Source organism: Drosophila gunungcola, assembly GCF_025200985.1.
Source record: "Drosophila gunungcola strain Sukarami chromosome 3L unlocalized genomic scaffold, Dgunungcola_SK_2 000002F, whole genome shotgun sequence".
Taxonomy (NCBI): Eukaryota; Metazoa; Arthropoda; class Insecta; order Diptera; family Drosophilidae; genus Drosophila; species Drosophila gunungcola.
In genome coordinates, this window is record NW_026453178.1 from 719,312 (window position 1) to 742,836 (window position 23,525).

The following is a 23,525-nucleotide window of genomic DNA, read 5'->3' on the forward strand; positions in this document are numbered from 1 at the left end:
GGAGTAGCAGCAGCAGCAGAAGCAGCAGCAACGTTGCTCCTTGTCAGCAGCAACACTACATAGCAGCAACTATAATATTGTTGGCAGCAGAAACAGCAGGGATAATGGGGCTGCAGCAAACTCAGGGCCAAATTAAAGACTACAACTTTAAGAGCGACTATCACGACAGCAGCAACATCAAGGAGCAGAGCAACATGGAACAGGAATAACAAAAGGTTGAGCTAATGTTGCCGTTATGGCGGCGACATCAGGTAAATTGACAATAGCGACATTTAGGGTATGCTAGGCCATTAGCAGCAACAAGATCAGAATGCAGAGCAGCAGCAACATTAGTTTTTTCTGGTTACAGCAGCAACATTGGCCATGCAAGCCACAGCAACAGCAGCTAAATGAAGCAACAACAGTTTAAATTTCGCCAGTACCAGTAAGGAAAGAAAGTTTAATATAGACAGCAGCAACATTAATTGCTCAGGTAACATAGCAACACAGGCAATAGCAACATTATCTGGTCGGGTAACAGCAGCAACTAATTCCAAAAACAAAGGAGCAACAACATTAAAACTTTTAGGAACATGGGCCACAGCAATGGTTGCTGGAACATCAGCAACATCAACGAAAGTAAGAGCAAGAACAGCGGCAGCTTTAAGGAAGGCAAGAGCAGCAACTGCAATAATAACATGACCAGCAACATTCACAACAGCAACAGGAGCAGCAACTACAATGGTTACGGCAGCAACAACTATGGCAGGCCAGGATACGGGTTTCTGTAATGTTTTAAGGGGGTGTGCGGAGGGGGAGGCGGAGGGGAAGGGCGAGGAAAATTGCAACAAGAAGCAATTTGTCTTGTTGTTTATAATTTCGATTAAACTTTCGAAGCGAGAGACGCATATGTTAGTGTGTGTGTGTGTGTGTGTGTGTGTGTGTGTTTGGGAGTCCTCGGCTGGTGAGTTGGTGAGCTGGTGTGCGTGCAAACAATGGGCCATGCAAAGGGAGCGAGTACTCGTCGGGGGAAAAGGCGTGTGAAACAGTGTGACAGAAGTGTCGACAAAGAGCAGCAGCAACAACAGCAGCAGCAGCAGCAGCAACAACAGCAGCAGCAGAAGCAGCAACAACAGCAGCAGCAGAAGCAACATCAACCGCAGCAACAACAATGACGACGGCGACCCAGTGGGAAATTGGAGCAAAGCCGCAGCTAAGCTGACAGCCACGCAAGCAATTTCCCAGAAAGACGGGGCAAACACAACACAGGCTGAAGATAATATTTTCCAGCAATGGAAATTCTTGGCTTTAAAAAGGCGGCCCTACCAAGCTGGCTGAGCAGCTCGTTTGCCGTATCGAGAAACTTAAGACAAAGACACACAGGACCAAGTCTGAGGTTGATCACAAGACAAAAGCCCAGTGTCGTCGGGATTCTGGCCATGTGGAAATTGTTTTCAATTTTCGTTATTTGACAAATGGTGACACTTCCGCTGTGGCAGCCAGGACACCGGCATCATCACCAGCCGGGCTAGGACTTTAACAATATGTACACACGCCTTGTGCCCTATACCCCACGCCAGCCCACGTCTGTGTGTCATGAGGTTTTGTCAACAATAAGTTTTTATGCCGGAAGATTCGTAGTTGTTTATGGCAGTCCCCCATCAGCTGCAGCATTCCGGGGCATCCCGGGGCATCCTCACCATCAGCCTCAGCCGCATCATCATCATCATCATCAGCATCAGCATCACTCGCAGCGGGTTTTGTGTGTGCACGGCGGAAAAAAGGATAACTAGATGGTTTAGTTCATACAGACATATCAGTTTTGTTACTTCACTCCTTTGCTGATTAAGTATTTAAAACTGAATTGCATTTCCTAAACTACAAAGTGTTACTTTACATTATATTTTTGAAAAATATTTGGGAAGTTATTTTGGAGTATCCATTAACGACACGCAGGAAAAAATGTTTAATTTGATTAGATTTATTTACTTAAATAAAAAGAGTCTGTTAAAATGTAATCTAATTCAATTAATAATTTAATATATTTCATTTTTAAAACAGAAATAAAATTATTAATCCCTTTTGCTATATTTGTCACAGTTTCGAATTTTTTTTATTGTCAGGAGCCATTTGCGCATACAACTTTTATTAAATTTTACAATCGTAAATCTGTATGAATTAAATTTATTACCTTATATACATCTAAGCTATTGCATCGGCTATTTCTTTGTATTATTAATAAATTTTATTGTTCCTAGTGGCAATCAGCTAATCTAATGATTAAATTAAATTATTACTTTATTCACATCTGAGATATTATTTAGATGTTAAGTATATAAATAACAGTTTCTAGTAGTTTTTAAAATTTATATTCCATTTTAATAAGTTGCTTCTTATTATATTACAACTTATTACTTTTCATACATTTGAGCTATTTGTTCAGGTATTTTTTCTAAAGTGTAAGATTTTCGCTACATATATGTGCGAGTCCTGTCCCTATATCATGTGATATAACTTTAAGCTGTGACATGAACGCAGCTCGGACGTGCTTGACTTTGACTGACTGACTCTGACTGACTGACTGACTGAGTGAATGGTGAGGTGGGAATGGAATGGAATGGAGCCACTAAGGGTTAGTCGCTTTCCATTTAGCTGAGCTGCAAATAAAACGACAGCTACAAAAACTTGGTCAGTTGGACAAACTGCAGTTCCTGTCTTTGCTCTAAGGGCTTTTCCCGCAGTTTCCCTCGAGTTTCCCCGAGTTCTCTGACCCGTGAAGACCGGTTTTCATGTCTGACAAATGACGCAGAGGCAAAACGGCAGACGAAACGAAGCCATCAATCAGTGGGCCAAGTTATGACGTCCGCACGTTTTATTCGCATTTTTATTAAGGCGCACAAATATCCGGATTTGTCCTTGGCTTGCGTCACTTGTCAGCGCCAGTTGGAGTCTGTTTCGATGAAATCTGTGGAGGAAATAGGAGCCTCCTTGCCCATATATATTTATTGTCAGCCATGTCACACTTCATAAATATTTCATAAATTGCTTCGCATTTATTTTGACAGTCGCGCCAAAGTTTCGACTGCCATTTGTTAACCCTTTCAGCTGCCGCTGTTGCTTTGCCATTTTTTCTTCTTTGGCCCGGTTATTGTTATTTCTGTTATCATGCGAGGCAGTCATTGCCAGCTGTCACACATATCCATGTCCTTGGAGTGGGTGGAGGTGTCACCTTACCACCCACTTTCCCACTCCTTATGCCATATTGCCGAAAGTAAAATCAGCAGGACTCATTCTCGCACTTTTGACTGCTTTTAACTTGGGTTCCATTTCCCAGGACCTGGTCTTGTACGTTTTTTAGCTTTTAGCATACCTGTCAGCACAAAATAAAATGGAAACTAGTTTTCAGAGCTGAGCAAACTTTCGCCTTCGCCTCTGTTGACACATATTTCTGCCCAGAAAAAGCTGGGCTATATGCTGTATGCTGTATTCTGTATTCTGTATGCTGTATGCTGTATGCCATATGCATATGCCTGCCACGCCCCCTGCGGCATTCAGACAGACAACGCCCCAATGCACTTGAGCTGCCTGGCACATTACTTTGGCCGTCACTTCCCCTTTTGTTTTTTTGTTTGGTCCTGGTTCTTGGTGGCTTTACCTAAAGTTGTGTTCCTCCTTCACAGCTCCTCGCCTTCCGAAGGATCTCGCAGCACTTTCGAGAGAGTCCTGGAAACTGCTTAACGCCCAAATTGACAGCACCTTGCCAAAAGTGTTGGCTGACTGTCCTGTCCTCCTGGCAGATAAGTAGTCGTCCAGGCTTTTCTATTCTTTTTCACTCTTTTCCTTGCCTTTCCCTTCGCTTTTCTTTATTTTTTTTCGGGATGTGTGTTTTGACTTTCAACGAGGAACGAAATTATTTTCGCTGTTGCAAGTTTATTGCAACTTTTCCCAGACGCAAAGTGAAAATTTGTCATGCTCGTTGAGCTACCCCACGCCGCCCCCCATTTATATAATAAATTCCTTCAGTTAGGCAAAAATGCTCCGCAAAGACAAACACAAACACAAACATAAATACAGACTTGGCCGACAGACTCGTCTGAGGAAACTTTTAACTCACTTGGCAAATATTTTAGCAATTTTTGAATAAAACATTGCCAAGATAACGGGCATCTCTAGCCCGTTGACAGCCCCCTTTCATCCACCTGTTTAAATCCTTGAAAACGAGTTTCATAGGGGTCTCAACTTAATTAGTTGGGATTCCAGGCATTGAAGAATTCCTATCCCTTGCATATGTACTGTCAGTACTGTACACATTGCTTCCCCAAATGGAACATTTCTTACCTTTCGATTGAGCGCTGGAAAAGGCCAAGTCACGTACACTAGGACTCCTCGATCTGGATCTGCTGACTAATGCAATGTCTCTGCAAATATGTATAGAGAGAGGGAAAACAAATTAGTTTCATATTACTTATTATAATGTCATGTTTCGGTCTCGTTACCGACATGTTTTCCAACCGCAAAATTATTGCCTTGCCGGAATTGGTACATACTTTATTCATAAGCCCCTGGGAAGGCCTCGAATGTTAATGGATATTACGCATTAAATAAATAACACGGAGAATATTACATGAATGGAGAAAGAAGCTTTATAATCTAGTCAAAGCAAAAGTTAAAGACCACTTTTACCATATACTTTTAAAATATCAATTCGTCATGATTTACCTAAAATAATATAATAAAATAACAAGCTCTATAATTTGATTGATATTTTTTATTATTTAATGGATCTGTTATGTGTTTATTTTGTTTTATTTTCTAATATTTGTAATCTGCTAGACATGTGTATACTTATGGTGTGGTGTTATTTTTTCTACATTTTCCCAAAACTAGTTTTTTTATAAAAAGGGTACCGACTCCACCTTTTCAGCGTTATCCATTGTATTTTTTATGGCCCTTGCAATGCTTAGTTTTTATACAACTTCATAGGCTTCAATGATCAAAGGCTTGGCCCGGGCAAATCTAATTGCGTTAATTTTCGAGTAATTGTGGTCCGACTAAGTTCACTTCCCAGCCAGGACATGCGATAACGTAAACAGCATAAAAAGGCCGGCTACAAAGGGAAAAACTATTAACACGAACGAGGGAAATTGAGGGGTGGTGGTGGTGCACATGTGTGTGCGGAATGCGTGGTGTCAGGGGTCATGGGTTCACAGGTCGTGGGCGTGGATGGCGCGTTATTCAAATAGTTTCGGTCGCCAGGCGCTGTGGAGACGATAACGATGATGACGACGATGACGACAGCCCAAGGCGATTCCCCGTCGGGGGTGGGGCCACGCCCACATGTGTATGAAAATGGAAAATGAAATAATTGCATTGGCTACGCCTAAATAAGAGGCACAAACAAAAAAAAAAAAGACTGGAACTTGTCCTCCATTTTCCCGCTTTTCCGCCTGCAATAATAATCGCCTCCAACATTCGTTGACCATTTGGTGGCGGCTGTCGTTGTTTTTTACTCATTGCCGTTAATTATGCCCGCATTTCTGGTTTTTTGTGTTACTTGAATATTTAATAAGATTTATGCCATTCATGCCGCTGATGCCTTCTGACGATTAAGCATTGAATAATTGCTGACGGAGGCGGAATCCAGTATATTTGGGGTGCGGGGGACGTGCCTTTTGTGGCGAACCGAACAATTGTCTGGCATTGGGGCTCCAAAAAAGGGATGAGGAGGAGTTGTCGGATATCGGGGCTTCTAAATTTGATTGTCGGTGGAATGTCAAACAAGTTCAAGCGGCGGCTGCCACTGGCAACCGACCCAGCGAAGCCAAATGAAACCCCAGAAAGCATTTGAACAGCGGCAGGAAAATCAGGAAAATGCCAAACCCCGCGGGGGGGCAAAGCTCATGGAAAATTGGATTCAATGACATTGATTGTTCAATTGGGCGAGATTTTCGGGGCAGGTGAACGAGGTGCACAAACATGTTTAGGCCATAATGCGATACAGGAACATAAAAACGATCCAATTTGTTTAGATCATTAAAGGGCTTCGGGGGTTTGAGTTTTTAGTGCCAAAGTTATCGCTTTTTTTTTAAGTTTTCTCTATAAAAACCTATAAGCTATAAATTTAAGTTTTAAGATTTTAAGTTTCAGACAAATCATATATTCACATTCTATTTTCCAGCTTTTGAAATAAATTACACCCACAAACTTTAGCAAATCTCACTAGTGGTTAACCAATGAGAATCTAAAAACTGCATTTTAAGACCAATTTAAATAAAACCCTTTTTCCACACAACTTGATACCGACTGAAACAAGAACATCCTCCTGATTTGATTAAAATCAATTTTCTAAATGGTTGCTACACTTAAACCACCCATTCCCCTCCCTGCTTTTTATTTAGCCACATGCCATGTGAACAATTTGCATGTGGATAATCTTGGAGAGTCGCTTTCGTAAATTGCTGCAGCGTTTCCATTTCATGTGTGAGGCAATAAAAATTTAATATAATTACGCACAATTTCCAGTTGAAGTTTATGGCAGAGACATGTCGAAAGGATGGTGGGTGGTTAGTGGGGGCTAGGGGTTGTTCTGGGGAGGTAACGAGGGAATCACATTCGCAGGACTCGACGTGACTTCTGACAGCAGTGGGGCTGAGGTCCTGGCAGATCGCTTGCCAGGGACTTTATGAGCCGCCGCCTCGCCAAGACAAACATAAACACTTGTGCTTCAAAAGGTCCTGGGAGGGGGTGGGGCGGAGGAGTAAAGTGGGGCGTGGCAGGACTGCAGCTGATTTCATAAAGTGTAACAAGCCAAAGCTTTGAGCTCAACTGCTGCGACAAATAAGCGACAGCGGAGCCCCAAGCTTCTCGCAGGAGAAAAGTTTGCGAGAACCAAAGGATCTCAGCATGTGTATGTGTTGTGGCAGCCTCCACACATACACACACACACACACACACACACACACACACACAGAGACTCAAAAACAGGACACGCAGAAGACACCGCTGCCAGTGCCTGCGAGTTAAATATTTGCCTCGCTTGTTTACATCCAAGACCCCAAAAGAAAAGTTGCCTCACGACTCCCGATTCTGGGGGCCCCGCCCCCTTTCCCTCTCGTCCTTTCTCCTTCAAGTCCGCGAGCCCTCATTTGCCCTTGGCAAGTTGTTATTTCTTAATATTGAGAGCTGCGGATGATAGGCGGCATGAGTGGAACAACCAGCGGGAGCTGGAAGGCGGACCACTTAACGTGCGACTGGAATTCCCCCCAAAAACATCAATTGTTTCTTTTCTATACACCAAAAATAAATTCGCTAGGTGCCTTTTATACGTATTTATATTATGTTAAATTTTATTGAACATAATTTTATATAAGTTTATTCAATTAAAAAGTAGGTCGCAATATTTGTAGATTACCATTTTCATGTTAAATACCAATAGTAAACTGTAATAATTTTGCTTTAAATTGATCTTAATCCAACTGTCTGATGATACATTGCTTATGTTTAATATTAAGCTTGAGGAACACATTTTTTACTGTATTACGCTTGAATTCAATTCAAAATTCTTCAAACACAACCGGAAATCCTTCATGTTGATAAAAAACAAACAAGTCCCACTCCTGCTAATGTAATTGGGTAATAAAACTGCTTGGCCGAGTGTTGAGCAGCACCTGTGCCGTAACCGTTAACGTTAACGTTACCGTTACCGCTACCGTTACCAACTATATAAACATTAGTGACAAAAATTAATTAGGCTGACACAACAGCGAAAAGCAAAATAACACACTTTTCTGCCCACGTCGACGTTCGACCATGCTAAATGGTCATAATCAACTTCCGTTATGTCCGCACCCACTGCCACGCCCCCCGCTCGCCGCTGGCCGCCCACCAGCGCAACCACGCCCCACCGCCCAATACGGCAACGAAATGCGCTCATTTACAACAAATAAACAGGGATATAAAAACCATGAAACTGATTTTTCACGCCATTTTCATTTACATTTTTGCGGTTATTTTTTTGGGCCATTCCCGCTTGTTGTTGTTTGTTCTGCCCTGCCTTGACGCCGACTGCGCTGCAACTGCGCAGCGGCAGCGGACGCATGTGTAATTAAAATATAATAATTTCCCCGAATACCGCAACAAGCAAATAAACAAACAAAAGAACGAAACCAAACGAAAGCAAACGAAAGCAGGAGCACAAGGCGGTGAAAGCGAAAACAAAGGAAGCCAGAGTACAAAAAAAAAAAATAAACTCAAAAAATTGAGAGAAATTGGCGCAATAAAAACGAATTTTTATGTTCCCTATTAAATGTTTACGACAAAAAATATTTAAACATATACCTTCCCTTAAATATTAAACATATTTTAATAAATTTCTAACAAAGAATATGTTATTTTTCTTAAATTATTAAGAAAAACATTGCATCCTATGAAAAATTTAAAATTTTTTTGCAAATAAAAGACGTTTACTATTTTAATTTTTATTTTAATATGAACTTACAATCACTCACAATTCTTTTTAAATTTACATTTTTTCCATATTTTTGGATACAGTAATCAGCATTAATGATCTATAATAATTTCTTCCAAAACTATGACCAAACAAAATTTAACAATATAAATTAAAGTTATTAAATTATATATCACTAAGGCACTGCCTTTAAATATACAAAGATCTTAAATGCTTGATTCCTGACCTTTAGGCAACATACTACAACAGATAATTGAACTACCCTCTGCTAGAGTATAACAATTGTAGACACAGTATTTATGACGAAAGTTTCGAGTGGGCTGGGGGAGAAAGTAGGACCAGATTGTCTTTCCCGGCGCAGTGTTTGGGTGAAAGTGGGTGGCCGTTGTGGAGGTGAAGGACAGGGCCATCTGCCAATGATTATGATGATGGCAATCCTGCACGCACAAAAACCTGCACAGGTGAGCTCTACGCTCTGCTTTATACGTCCTCAGTTCTCCATTGAGTCCTTCACCTTTTGCCGTGAATCATCTTCCCATGCCACAAAACGAGATTTCTCCTTGTTTTGTGCACATTTGTTACGCTCAATAAATGAAAATGTTCATATAAATATTTCATTTTTCTTTTGGTGGCTGGCAGGGGCACTTCAGCATGTGCCACGCCCATGCCAAACAGTTTCCGCCCATTAAATTGACATACGCGCATTCGCATTCGTATTCATTTCCCTTTTCAGCTTTTTTTTCTTTTATCCCTCGGCATTTCTTCACATTTATTGCTCCGCCTGTTTGCACAAGTTTTGTAATATTTTCGGTTTATGTTTACAGTTGGCAAACGCATTAAAATCACAGATTTACATTTTTTCTCCTTCGTTTTCCGGCTTGAATAATTTAGTGTCGTCGCTGTTGTTGTTGCTGTTGTGGATGTCGCATTATTGAATTTGCATGAGGGGTTGTGATGGGTGGGTGGGGGTGAATTTGATCGTCGTGGGGGTGGAAGGTCCTGTGAGCTTATTGTTTCAAATGTTTTCTCGGGGACACTTGAGAATGCAAACTGTTGATAGCATACACACTTGTAAGACGGTGGGTGGATGGGTGGATAGGTGGATGGGTGGGTATTTTCCTCACGGCTTAGGCGGCATTGCCAAGTTGAGCATGGAAATTATTTTTTAATAAACACGACAGCAAACACAGCAGACACAAAGGGAACAACCGCTCATCCCGACACCCAGGCCCCCATTTCCCACCCACTTTCTAACCATTTCCCACCCACTTTCCGCCCATTTGCCACCCCCTCGCTATTGCGTGTCCTGTACCTTTGGCCAAAGTGGCAACAGCGTCGAGGGCAAAATAAATAAACCCACTTTAATATGCGCTCGTTATATTATTTTCTTTTCATTTTCTTGATTTTCATTTTTTTCTTACTTTTTTATTTTTTCCGCCGCTTCTTCCAGCAGATTCACCCTGTTTTTCTTTCATTTTTGTTGCCTTCGTTTTTCATGTTTTGTTTGCTGCATAAAGGCGGCGTTCGGGGGCGGTCGGTGTGCAAAGGGGCTTCACTTGTTTGAAGTGCCACGCTCTATTTAAAGGCAAATTGTCTGTAGTCCTTTTTGCAAATATTGCGAATTTTTCGCCGCACTCCGCACTCTTTCGCCTCGCCGCATCTGCGCCCCCGTTTTCTCTTAAGCTTTCTGCATATTTTTCCGCTACTTTCCTCCGCTTTCAGCTGCAGCCGTCCGAAAGTTGTGGCGGACTGCTCCCGATCCTTTCCGGGAAATCCTTTCCCAATCCTTCGACTTATTCTCATCCACTCCGCTTGTCCGGCAAAAAGACAAGCTCGATGAAAAGTAGCGCTCGAGTCTAGACACCGAGGAATGGAATTGCAATCCTTGGGCTGGGCAAATAGTCAAATAGCCGTCTAAAAATGCATCCAACTTGGATTGAGTGGGCGTTTCGGGGGGCGGACGTCACAGGTCGCCGCTCGGAGGTGGGCGTGGCCAGGGACATCAGGTTAAATAAGCATTTTGAACCCCTGTTTAGTCCAGTGACCTGCACACTCGACATTTGTGTACTTTATTGCATTACAAGAGAGATATTTAGGCGAACAGTGGGGGGCAATGACAATATAGATATTTGATTTACGAAAATATAATGTGTTTAAAATGGGTTTTACCTATTTATCCTATTTCCGTAGACTAGCTTTTCAACACGCGATTAACTGACAAAAATTTAACATTTTTTAAAACAATATATTAAAACGAAATGTACATAACAAATTCTTTTAACAATATTATAAGCCAAAATGAACATTACAATTTAATTTTTTCAAATATTTTGGGCAATTTAAATTACATTTCTATTTTTTTAAACCATATTTAAAAGTGAATTTATTAAAATCTCTTATTATTTATTTAAAAGGCAACATAAATACTGTTGCAGCATACAACAAATTAATATTTTAAAGCACTAAAGAGACGTAAATAAGTCTTTGTCCGCATTGTAACTTAAGCAGGAAATGAAAAGCCGGTTTCCATTTCCTTGCTGCTTTGTGACCCACCTCTCTGGCATTTTAAACCGATAGTTTCCATCATCGTGGGGCTTATCCCCACTCACCTGCCAGGAATGGTTCCAGGTTCCAGTCGGCTGAGAAAATCCCCGCATTAGTTCACTGGCTTTTCCACCTCCCAGGGGCATATAAATTCAGTATCCTGGCTATCCTGGACTCATGCTCATGCTCTATAAACATGTACGCATATCCAGCTGAGGCACCTAGTTTCAATTACACACGCACTTGGCAAATGCCAAAAGGAAAGTGGGTGGAAATTGTAGGTGGTCCGGGTGAAAGTTCCACATTCCCCTCTTCGCAATTGTTGCGCCTTTTATTTGTTTGCTTTCTGCTGTTCTGCTGATGTTTGTTGTTGCTGTTGCTGTTGTTATTGTAAGGACCGTCGTCATCGTTTCGTGTCATTGCCTTTGTTTGCTTTTTGCAGGATCCACTCCCTTTCTCTGCTGTTGGGCAGGATATGCCCCTCGCTTTCACTGGGACCTCTTGTGTTTATTTTCTTTTTATATTTTGTGCGTGGCGCGCGATACGCACAAAGGCGGGAAAAGTGGAAAAGAGCGGGAAAAGCACGCATGTTCCGCTCTAACCCGCTCCCTCCATCACCATCCCCACCCACTCGTTAAAGGTAAAAATTTATTGTATCTTATTATTATTTTTTTATTGACAATACGTGACGCGTACAGCGGAAACAAAAAAAAAAAAAAAACACGAGTAAAATAAAAACACAGCATAAAAAAGGACAGAGATCCTTGGTGGCATAAAAAGATTTCGTCCAATCGATTCCCTTTCGCATTCCGCTCTTTTGTTATTTTATAATTTTCGATTGTTTTGCTTTGGTGCCTTGTGCTTGTGCCCATCCTTACGTGTCCTTTGCCCGCAGACCTCACACTCGCTTTTCCGCTGACATTGCGCTTTTGTTGGCAGCCGGCAACTAAAAACGCCAGCAAATCCAGGACACGCGTGCGTCGTCCATCCTTTGGCCCTTTGTTTTTTCTAGGTTTTTTTTTAGTGCCAGCTAGAATGCCATTAAAAGCGGCTTAGCCCAATCCTTCATCCTGCGATTTTGGGGTTCGGCGTTAATCATTGTTTACCGCCAGACGGCAGACGGGGAAAATGCGACCCGCAAATCGAAGATTACCGCCGAACAATTAAGTTAATCAAATGCGCACAATGAAACGAAAATCAAGACATTATATGCCGGGGAAACAGTAAAACTTTCACCACCCTTTTTGAAGTCCTTAAAGAGCAGAAACAATTTGCAGCTACCTTTGTTGTAGTCCACTAACTCTCACATACACATATACACACGCACAGAGAAAGAGAGAAAGAGATCCTTTCGCCGAGCGTTTTATCTACGCCGGGCGAGGAAAAAGTTTTCCCTCGTTTCCCCCAACCATATACAACCAGAAACCTCTCAACCGTTTCGCCCGGGGCCAAGTTTTTCGTTTGCTTCAATTAATTTTCATTTGTTTACTAATCTAACAAATTAAACTAACGGTTAGGGAGCACTCTTGCTGTCTTGGCAAAGGTTTTTCCGCCCGGAACCGTTGCGCATGTCTGTGGGTTTCGGTGAGCAGCGGAAATTGAAAGGATTTTTCAGGCCCCCCGGCGCAAAAAGTGGGCTTGGAAATGGAAAAGCGTTGCCTTGACACTGCCAATTGAAAGTTTAATCATCATGATCTCACAATTGGCTGAAACTCCGGTGGCGAAGGCTTCCTTTTTTATTATTTATTTATTAAAATGATTTAAAGACTTTCACGGCTCCAAACATAAGCAGGAATGAGGAAAACATATTAAATATAAATAACTCTTGAACGTCTATAATAAAAACCTTTAAATCTTTATTTTATAAAATTCGCAAAATTTAAATTGTACGTACGATTTTTTATTTAAAATACTTTTCAATGCAAAGGAGCTTTTTTAAATTTTATAAAATTCTGAAGCAGGGGAAATTGGCTGGGAAAACTATTGTATATTTATAAATTTATTTTTTTATGGCTTTAGGGGCTTAGAACTGTTTCTATGAAAATGATGGAGAAAAATATTAAATTTGAACAATACTCTAACTTAAATATAATTCATTTAATTCAAAATACTGAAATATTTACATTGGTCTTTCTTCTTAAAAAAAAACTGTTTAATGCATTTATTCTTCTTAAAAAAAACTGTTTAATGCATTTCAAATATTTAATGTCCTAGGCTGTCATCTTTTTATCAACGGAAATTTTCTATTCATATGGATTTCTATCTGATGAGCATCCGTTCCGTCCTTCGGAGCCAATCAATTCCCAGTTTTTTCCAATCCAAAGCTCCTTGCCCCAACACCATGGGTTAACAAGTTGAATCATCAGATTTCTTATCAATTTCTGTTGCCATTTTCCATCCTGACCCTTGCCCGGTGTCGTGTCCCTACCCCATTATCCCGCATTCTTCTATTTCCCTTTCCCATAATTTTCCTTTTGCTATTTTTACTTTTCCTTTCGCTGCCCCAGCGGAACTGATTTTGGTGTGTATTTTATGCTAATTAATTTTTCACAGTAAAGAATTGGCACAGTTGGGAGTGAACAAATCTATTTGAATATATTGGCAGGGTTGTGAACTGGTAATAGGTGTGGGTTTTGGAATGGAAATATTTATATAAAAGATCTCTAGATATTTCTTTAAAAACAACTCATGCATTTGAGAGCAAAGTTTTTGATTAAAATATATCTCATACAAGCTGTCAGCTTTTCTGGTTTTTCGCCTTGAGCTCACCCAACTCCAAAAAGGAAATCTTTGATAAATGCCCAAATAATTGCTCGTTCAGGCTATGGGCGATTAGGATCTTGGACTTCAACTTTTTGGCCAGGAAAAGCTTAAAACGTCCGGTGAAAAAAGGGCAAACTTTTGTGTATTTCATTTTGGTCCTGGTCGCGTCAAATGTCGCGCCGAAAATTATACCTTTCTCGCCAAACGAAGGCACCTAAACAAAAAAAAAAATGAATAAAAAAATGGCCAAATAGCCATGCAGAGTACCATATTTCCCGGCTCCTTTTGTTCTTATTGTTGTTGTTGTGGTGGCGAGCCATTTTTCCGGCTTTTCCTTGGCGTTGACGTTGATGTTTCTGGCTGTTTGGTGTTTCTTCTGTTGCTGTGCATGCAGCCACGCCCACTGAATGCCTTTTCACTGCTCCACATCCCCTCTACCCATTTTCCTGCCCCGTTTTATGTATTCAGTCTCAGTGCGCTCACTTGACTTTAATTCTTTTTTCACACGCCCACTTCGCGGGCAAAAAGGGGATGGAAAAACTGGGTGGGGGATGTGGGCATGGCAAGTGCAATTTCCTAACGGCTCTTAAGCTGCACAACAACGAGAACAAAACTATAGTACAAGGGCGGTTGAGAAGGGGGGGATGGATGGGGAAACCACTGGAACATGGCCAAGCTTTACATTCAGATGAGCATGTCAGCCAAAAGGTGCGTCCGCCCTCATACTTTCCCCATTTCCCCCGCCAACATGGAGCAGTAATTGCTCAACATGCCACACATTTCTACAATTTTATGTAGATTTAATAGCTTCCTGACGCTCCCTGGCAAATGGTGAATGGCAAATGGCAAATGGCAAATGGAACTGGCACTGGTTTCCTTTTTGGCCTGTCTCGCATTTCATTTGCTTGCGTGACATTTCATTTGAGTCGCTCCACCGAGATTCCCAGGATATGTGCCGCAAATTGCTCGGGATCGGTCACTCCGTCGTCCACCACAGTTGCTGCTCTTTAATTGATTTAAAACAAAGTTGGTCCGGGGAACACGTGTCGGGGAATGTTGCGGCCAATCGCGTGGAAAAGTTGGAAAAGCGCTCCGTTCGGAGGGGAAAAGCCTTTCGCGAGCCGAAAACCAACAACTTCCGACACTTGACTTGACATGTTAATTGGCAGGCAGGCGAGCAATCATCGCTGGGGCATTTTTGAGGTCACGAGAGTTTGAGGTGTCTTCAAGTGCTATGGCTGTTCTTAATTATAATTTAAATATTCTTAAAGTTCCCAAACATTCTAAGTTGATATTAAAACTTTATTCAAAGAAAGTCTTCAAGCTTTTAAAAATTGCCTTGCTTGAGGACAATGAGGTCGATTTTGCTCGTGAAGACCTTTATAAAACCTTAAACTAGCAGTGCATAAATAATTAAACAAATTGATTCATAGCACAACAATATTCTATTGATTTCTTATCATTTTTAGACCTTATATGTATTTATGAACTACAGTAAAGAAAGAGTCGAGAAGCCATTTCAATTCTGTTCTTTAACATTTGCTTTGATTCTAAAACAATTTTGCACATATTTGTTAACTAATTTCTCTACCATCATTTCATTCACTAAATTATTTTAAATGTAATCAAACGAGTACTTAACATATCCTTTAAATTCTTTATATGACCTTACGAACTAATCAAAATTCCAGGAAGAGTATTTAAGCTTATTTTTTATAAATGTTTTCCCTCAAAATGATTTTAAAACAAATTTGCACATATTTATTATCTGACTCCCTTACCCCTGTTTTATTTCCCAAATAATCCCTAATGTAATGAATATAATCGATCTTGTTTCGCATATTTCCTATCATTTTTCTAAACATTCCATAATTTCTCAACTTTCGTGCTTCCAAATCAGCATTCACACGGAGTTTACTGTGCTGCCGGAGCACTCCCTGCGAAAAATATGCTTAAACATCTCATTTGGCATTTCCTTTGAACATCCTTAGCTGCTGGCTCATGCATACATACATCAAATATGAATTCGTTTGGCATTCCGAGCCATTTGGTGCTGCTTCCACTGATGCTTCCACTGGTGCTTCAGCTGCTGCTTCAGCTTCTGCTATTAAGTATCTGGCAGATACTTGGATGCACATTTTGCATCTTGCTTTTGTAATTGTATGCAGTTCGGTGCAGCGGGTTCCGCATGTGAAATTGCCTCCCCCACTTTCCCACTTCCCACTTTCTCACTAAGCAGTTGATGGAGTGCCCGAGTAGAAAGTGGTAATAGGAGCGTTCGGAACAGTAGTTTGCCAAGAATTGTCGCGGATTGCTGATGAGGCAGAATGCGGGAACGGAAAGGGGAAGGGGAGTTTTCGGGGCGGACATTTGGTTGCCCAGCAATTGACGGTTGTGGCTACAATTTTTTATATTTCCCACTTCTCTGCGGTGCTCCAGCTCCAGCTCCCTGTCAGCTTTCGCTTTCCGAGCTGAAAGCCAAAGCAATCCAGCAATCTAGCAATCCGCAAACTGCAAACTGCAGCCGCATCCGCATCTGTGCAGCCAGCTATTTGTATCTGTATCTCTATCTGTATATGTATATGTATCCATATCTGGGCTTTGGCTCGGTGCGTTTGTTTATGGTTTTATTTGTGCTCGGCTTAACTCCCCTCTCAGATTGTTTGTCTTTTGTGGTTGTGAATGCATTTTTCAAACAAATTGCAAATCATTGCCTAACAATAGTTGCCTCTTCCTCGCTTTGCTGTGATTCCAGCCCACTTCGCTTTATCTCTCTGATTCTCCTCTCTATATTAACAAATGCGGACAAAACCATAGTAGTTGAGCTTCGATAGTAACGCTGAAATAGTTCTACAAAACTATTTTTTTTATTTTGTATTTCTGCCTTTTTTTAGAAGGATTGAGGGTATATTTAAAGCGAACACTTGGCGGTTTTCGAAGCACTCAAACTATTTTTAAAAATACGTTTTTTTGAATGCTGTAAAGTTTGTTCACAATTTCAATTCATCAAAACTTCTTAATCACGCATACGTTTTCTTTTAATTAAAATAAATTTAAATAGCTCAAATACGAGAACAGCTAATAATGGAGTACCAGCTCAAAAGAACATTTAAGTGATTTTATCAAACTGTAATGCAATGAATACACCAAATTTAAAGCCAAAATGGGGTAAAACTATTCCTAAAACTGTCAATTTGCTTAATAAAATTAAACATAATGGCTAAGTAAGTAAATTTGTTTCCTTATTTAAAACCTTGCAAAATACTGCTATTATTTTGTTCTCTGCTGTACATTTTCCACTGAATGTGTGTCCGTATTTCGGGTTGTGAATCTCCGACCACAATGACAGTGATTTAGTTTTTGGCTGTGAGTCTATTACACGAGGTTTTTGCGGGCTTACAGAGCTGGAAAGAGCTACGGCCAAGCGGCAAGGTTAATGTTAAATTTCGCAACTTTTGGCCCTCGCTATTTATCAGTGGAAAAGGAGCGGAGAAGCGGAGAAACGGAGAATCGGCCAAGTGAGTTCCACAAACTTAAATTGCATTTAAAAATCCCGACTTGCAGACACTTTTTGGGGGATCTATTTACGTTTGCGATTTGTCAAAGGGAATTTCGTTCGTTCTGCGTTTTTCTTTGCTTTTCGCAAAGTTAATTTGCAGACATTTAGCCGAGAATAAGAAAAAAAAAAAGAAAAACATCTTTGAAAGCAAGAGTGAAAAAGGACACCCTGGTTGCCCGAAAGCTGGAATTCATTTTATTGAATTAAATTCCGAGAAATGTCCCAGGGATTTGTTTGCCTTTGTTTGCTGCCGCCGCTGCTGCTGGTGCTGCGGCTGATGCTGCTGCTTTTGTTTGTTTGTTTGTTTGTTTGTCTGGCAAAAGTTTTTCAACTGCGAAGGAATTCGCTGAATTTGTTTAGCCCACTTAGCAGGGCAATATGTATAAATACGCATAAGTATACATCATAGAAACATGATTTCCTTCGCTTTCATTGTGTGTTTGTCCTCGCTGGCAGCTCCTCTCGTCCTCCGAGTGTTTGAGCGTCTATTGACCCACAAAGAAATACGTCGAAAGTCGGCACACACACACACACACACACACACGGAGAAAAATTTCAAGTGTTTTGTTCTAAAAACCGGCAATTCCAAACTTAAAGGGCAACTAGGATTTAAGTTTCGAAAGTACCAAAAATACCGATTTACTCTTAAGTACGACTTCTGAAAGAATTTTTCTATAAGTTTTTAAAATTCCATGATAAGCTTTTACTTCAACCATTTTTGTTTTCAATGTTTTGCTACTTTCTCAACAATGTCGGTATTTAGTAAAGTTTGATATATTTCCTAGAGTCAAAAAAATATCAAAATAATCATGCTGCTTAAATTCTCTTATTTAATCGAATATAAAGTTTAAAGTTTAATTTTTATTTGTTTGATATCGTTTAAACTATATTTGATAAGAACACTAAAAATCATTTATTTATTAAGTTTGTTTAACTTTATAAATAGTAAATTGAAGCTGTTTTGAATATGCTTTGGTAAGTTCAGTCATTCACTATCTTGGTTTCTGTGTACTGCGCCAAAAAGAATGCTGCCCAAATAAGGACATTTCTGTGCTTTCTTTCGTCCTTTACCATTTTTTCTGTTTTACTTGCAGCAGACCACAAGCGGAACTTACTTGACTTGTTTTTTGGGGAGATGAATGCTCCACTTTGCACGAACACTGCTACACTGATATATCTGCTTGGCCGATACGATCGAGTCGTGTTTTGCACTTGTTCAAATCGGGGAAATTGTTGCAATTAAATTACGGCCAAGACTTGTTGCACTTTGGCACGCACACTCGTTTATGGGGGCCAAAAACGCACACACACACAAACACTTTGTTTTTTTTTGATTGTAGGTCCTTGTGATAGACGAGCTGAAAAGCGCGAGCGAAAATCGCGAGGGGCGAATGTTGGCTTTCGATGGCGATTTTTCACACGATTTTCCAAGCAACACGTTGTTGACACAAAGACCGCCTAACGAAGACTAATGATTTTCACGCACACGCGACGACTGACAACGGAAAAGCGGAACGCCGGGATGTGGAAAACTGCTAACGAGGCTGGCTGCTGCTGCTTTCTCTCTTTCTCTTTCCCCATCCACGGGTTTTCATTTTGAGCAGCGCCAATTGAGCTATCAACTGTTTCGTTACTTAAACGTTCCTCTCTCTTTTAGCGCTCTCTTTCTGATGGAACGTTTCGCTTTCAATTTCCTTGGCCAGCTTGCTCTACTTTTTCTCAGCGCATGCGCAGCTCTTTTTCGCTCTCTTTGCTTCAACCAGCCGTTCAATGGGCCATTCAATCGCTCTCTTTTGGCTCTTGTGCTCCCAGGTTTTTATGGTCTCTGTACCATTTCCATTCCATTCCATTCCATTCCATTCCGTTTCGGCTTTCACAAGGAGAAGCGATTTTTCACAGGACCTTTGTATACTGGTATAGTTGTTTTTGCTTCCGTTGTTGTTTGTTTCGTGCGGATTGTTGTTGTTGTGCGCAACAGGTTCACTCTGCCCGCTTTTCTTTCGTCCTTTGGCCCCGCCCCCGAACCATTTTCCCCTCGCCTCCTTGTGTTTTCATTGCCTTTGCTTTGAGCCCAGCTCTGTTGTTGTTTTGCTTGTTGCCATTCTGCTTTATTTTCTCTGCTGCCCAGAAGTCCGTGTATATTTATATTTATTTACGGGCTTGTTTTTTGCGGCATATGCAAATACTAGGGGAAAGTTCGGCAGTTTAGTCCTTCGAATTGTGGACACCCAGTAGAAAACTGATCTCTTGAGTGACCTAAATTGAATAGCTAAAAAATAGTAGTATTTTTTTTTATTTTTGGAACCGCTAAGCAACATACGGTTGGGATTGTACCTAGTTCTTTTGTTAACAAGAATTGGTTACTCAAAAATACTATATATATATATATATATATACATATACTTTTTATTAATTTGCTTTAATCAAATAAATGAGTTAAGGATCTACCATTTTTAAATTAATTTTAAATTTTAAACCAACTGAAATTCAATTAAAAAAAAGTAATGTTATAATTGTGGAGTTAAACTTATAACTCTGTATTTTGTTAATTATTTACGCGTGAAGATATTTACTCATACTAAGCCCTTATATAAAGAGGTATGTTAACCTCTTGAAATCGTTAATCGCTAAACAAAATCTATTCACAAAACAGTTGAGAACTTCGAGCGTTTTCCGTAAACGCAATATACCCATCTAACACACACTTGACAGGTATAAAACCGTTTGCAGCTTTGACTTTCACTACGCTTTCTTTGCTCGTGTTGCATTGCGTGATTCTAGTTGGCTGTGTGTGCATAAATAAATTTGCATATAATTGTTTGCATGTTGAGTGCCTTTTAATTGATTTTATTGGTTTTACAAGCAGTGCGCACGGCAGAAAACCGCCGCAGTGCAAACAAAAGCAGAAATCTGCACATACCGCTTAAGCCCTCTTTCGCAGCAGTTATCTGAGAATCCGTATGTATTTACATCTGCCCTGCATTCGAACCCATATCTGCACTATAGTTTATCCATGGTGTGGCACCATTTATTTACTTGTAAGCACTTTTGGCTCAGCAGCCAACCGAGTTCATTTATGAATTAACAATACCTCATATCTCAATCTGACTTTGTTTGTCTATCCTGTGTGAGGTCCTGTATAAATTATGCAATTTATAAGCTGCATATTTTATGGGTCGCAGGTCGTAAATTGTTGTAGCCCCGCCCACCCGCCGTCTTTCGTAATAAATGCAAAATCGATCGACAATTTATGCTGCTTTATTACATTTGGCTTAAATCCGTTTTTGTTGCATTTTAAATGCCACAAATTGTACAAAGTAAATTAAACAAATTTACTTTAATTTATACAATTTAACTGCACTTTAAGAATTGCTAATTTTAAAACAAATAAAGTAAAATGTAGTTAAATAAAATATGTTTAAAGTTTAGAAATTATTTACCTTCTGTGAATTACAAATTATAAATTTATGAAGCAATATAACTAATATTTATGGTAACAAAAAGTTAATTTAACATTGTACAGGTAACTTTCCATTTCAAAACCAAAAATGTGGAATCCAATTTCGAAGTAGCAAACAGAACAGTAATTAAGTGGCGACCGAATTATGTAAAACAAAAGAAAAACTCTGCAGAGGTTACCACGGTTATATAATTCGTCCTTGCTACCACCCCCTCCCCTCCTTCGTCCTTTCAGCTGTCTGTAGCTAATCAAAAACTGCGATTCATTGCCGCAGAGCACGATGAAGTGGGGGTGGGGGTGGAGAAAGTGAGAAAGGAGATGGAGAAGGAGTCGGAGACGGAGACGGAGAAAGAGAAATAGAAATAAAGCAAACAGCAAACGACTTCTGCCAGTGACAGACTCTAGAGGGCGCCACTCGGGGCGGTGGGCGTGGCTGAGTCAGAGAAGTTTCAGCTTCAGCATCGCTCAAGTGTACCGAAAACAAAAATATTAAGGAAAATTTCACTCCAAGATAGTTAAATAATGCGTTTAATATTGTTTCTAATTTGGGTTTTAAAAATCGTTTTTATTTAAAAAAAATTTACACCGAAATCAACGTTAAAATCAGATAAGGTTGTTATATAAACACGATATGTGCGACACAATCTTTCAGCTTTTCCCATTTCAACTGAATTTGTTAATACTTTTTAAATATAAAAACTTTTAAATGACGCCAATTTTATTGATTTAATTTATTTAATTTATTTATTTAATTAATAACGTATGCCTCAGAATATGTAAAATAAATTGTACCCTTATAATAGGATGAATTACTAAGCGTAAGATTATCTAGTTTGAAGGCTGTAATGAACTATGTATTTTATATTCAGTTCGTCATAATTTTCCAAGTGTACCATCGCGGATACTTGATGGCCCGGCTGAAGGACGAGGACAGCAATGGGTGTCAATGACTGGCCTGCCAGTCGGAAGGTGATAATAATCAGTTGGCCGTTTTAACAAGACACACGCCCACGCAATCATGCTCGTACATAGAAAAACTGTTGACGCTGCCGCAATGGTAATCCATCTTCACAATGGTTGCTCCGGACACCAGTTATCTGGGCATCCCCCCTCCCCCTCCATCTCTCCTCATTCTACACTCTATCTGGTTGGGCTGTAAATCCAGCAGTAAAGAAACTAGATACAAATATCTTTAGCCCGGCTCTGTGTGCCTTTGGCCTTTGCTGTAATTATAGTGGCAGCTTATTCCCATCACCCATCACCCGGCCACCCATATTCCAGATGCCCAGCCCCAGATCCCAGATCCCAGATCCCCGAATCCAGCACCCAACTTCCACTCCTGCCATTGACAAGTCCAAGTTTGGATGCAGATAGAGGGCGAGTGAGCATATCAAGTGAACTGCCCAAAACACACAGGCACATTAAACGCACACACATAAGATTTTACACAGGAAGAATACAAAAGTTATTTGGTGTGTTTATATTCCCCAAAAAAATCCGTTTACAGACTTCAAAAAAAAAGTTTTTTGTATGACATATATAATAAATACATATTATTATATTATATTATATTATATAATATAAATACCATGGATGTACCTCAAATTTTTAAGATTTATATTTTAATACATTTCATTTCCTTCCTATTATTATTTACGAAGGACTACAAGTGTTCTGCATACTTTACTCAGAAACTTATAACTTAAATTTGAAGTATTTCAATAAAAAACTTTTAATCATCTGATGATTTTAATGTGTTTATTATTATTGCTTTCCAAGTCCTGCAAGTTTGTTTAATTACAATTAAATGCACTTAAAACACATAAGTACATTAATTTGATTTTTTCCAATATTTCTATAACAAATACTATTAATATTCTAATAATGTAATTGAAAAAAAAACTACTTTAAATAATGTTTTTATTTGATATGTGATGAAAATTTATAACCAACCACGATCTCGAGTTTTTAACTTCGATTTATGTTTTTGTTTTACGCAAGATAATTTTGTTCAGTGCCAGAAGTGTGAAGGATGGGGAAGGAGAAGCGCCGTAAAGCAAGTCACATGTGTCCCCGATGTTCGTAAAGTTGATTCATTCATCGCTGAAATTTATATGGCCCCGGACACAGCACGGATTTCAGCGGTTCAGCAGCAGGACTTTGACGCTGATGCGGAACCAAATGCGAATGCGAATGCGAATAGGAATAGGAATAGGACAATGATGATGGTAGCGGATGATGCAGAGGAGTATGACGCGGATGCGGATCTGGATGCGGATGAGGACGATGATATGCCGCTGACAATGGCAATGACACTGGCAGCTAATGCCGCCCGCTCGCTGGGCGACTCCGCGTGGGGCATCCTCATCCCCATCCTTATCCGTATCCTTGTTTGACGCCGAGGCGGATGATTTATCTCGCAGCTGGATGGAGCACAAGTGTCCTCACTGTACGCTTCCAATTAGATGGTCATATACTGCGACCAGGCCTCAAAAGAGGGCGAGTTTTGCGGGGCAAAACAAAAGCTCCGCCAGCAATTTAAGACGACTCGCAGTGGGGGACTCAATCGAGAAAGTCCCTCAACTCAATTTCGAGCAATTGGTGGCGGATATACTTTATCGATAAATGGGTGTTGATTGGGGCTATATACAAGAAGCAAATGCGATTTTAATAGAGTTCGGAATGGTGGAATAAATGGCAATACGATCATAACTAAGTTTTCTACTTAAAGTTTGCGAATAAAATAAACAATA

General features: G+C 40.2%; 1 protein-coding gene across 4 annotated transcripts in view; it reads right to left on the reverse strand.

Moving 5' to 3' along the window:
- The window catches only part of LOC128257891 (connectin), a 154,190-nt gene that overhangs the window by 21,683 nt on the left and 108,982 nt on the right, over positions 1 to 23,525 (reverse strand). For 3 of the 4 annotated variants that reach the window (XM_052989135.1, XM_052989134.1, XM_052989133.1), the window contains one exon: positions 4,318 to 4,397. The gene's annotated coding sequence lies outside the window, so the exon portion shown is untranslated. Of the gene's footprint in view, positions 1 to 4,317; positions 4,398 to 18,427; positions 18,805 to 23,525 lie in introns of those variants that run through there. The other variant, XM_052989136.1, reaches the window with a different exon arrangement.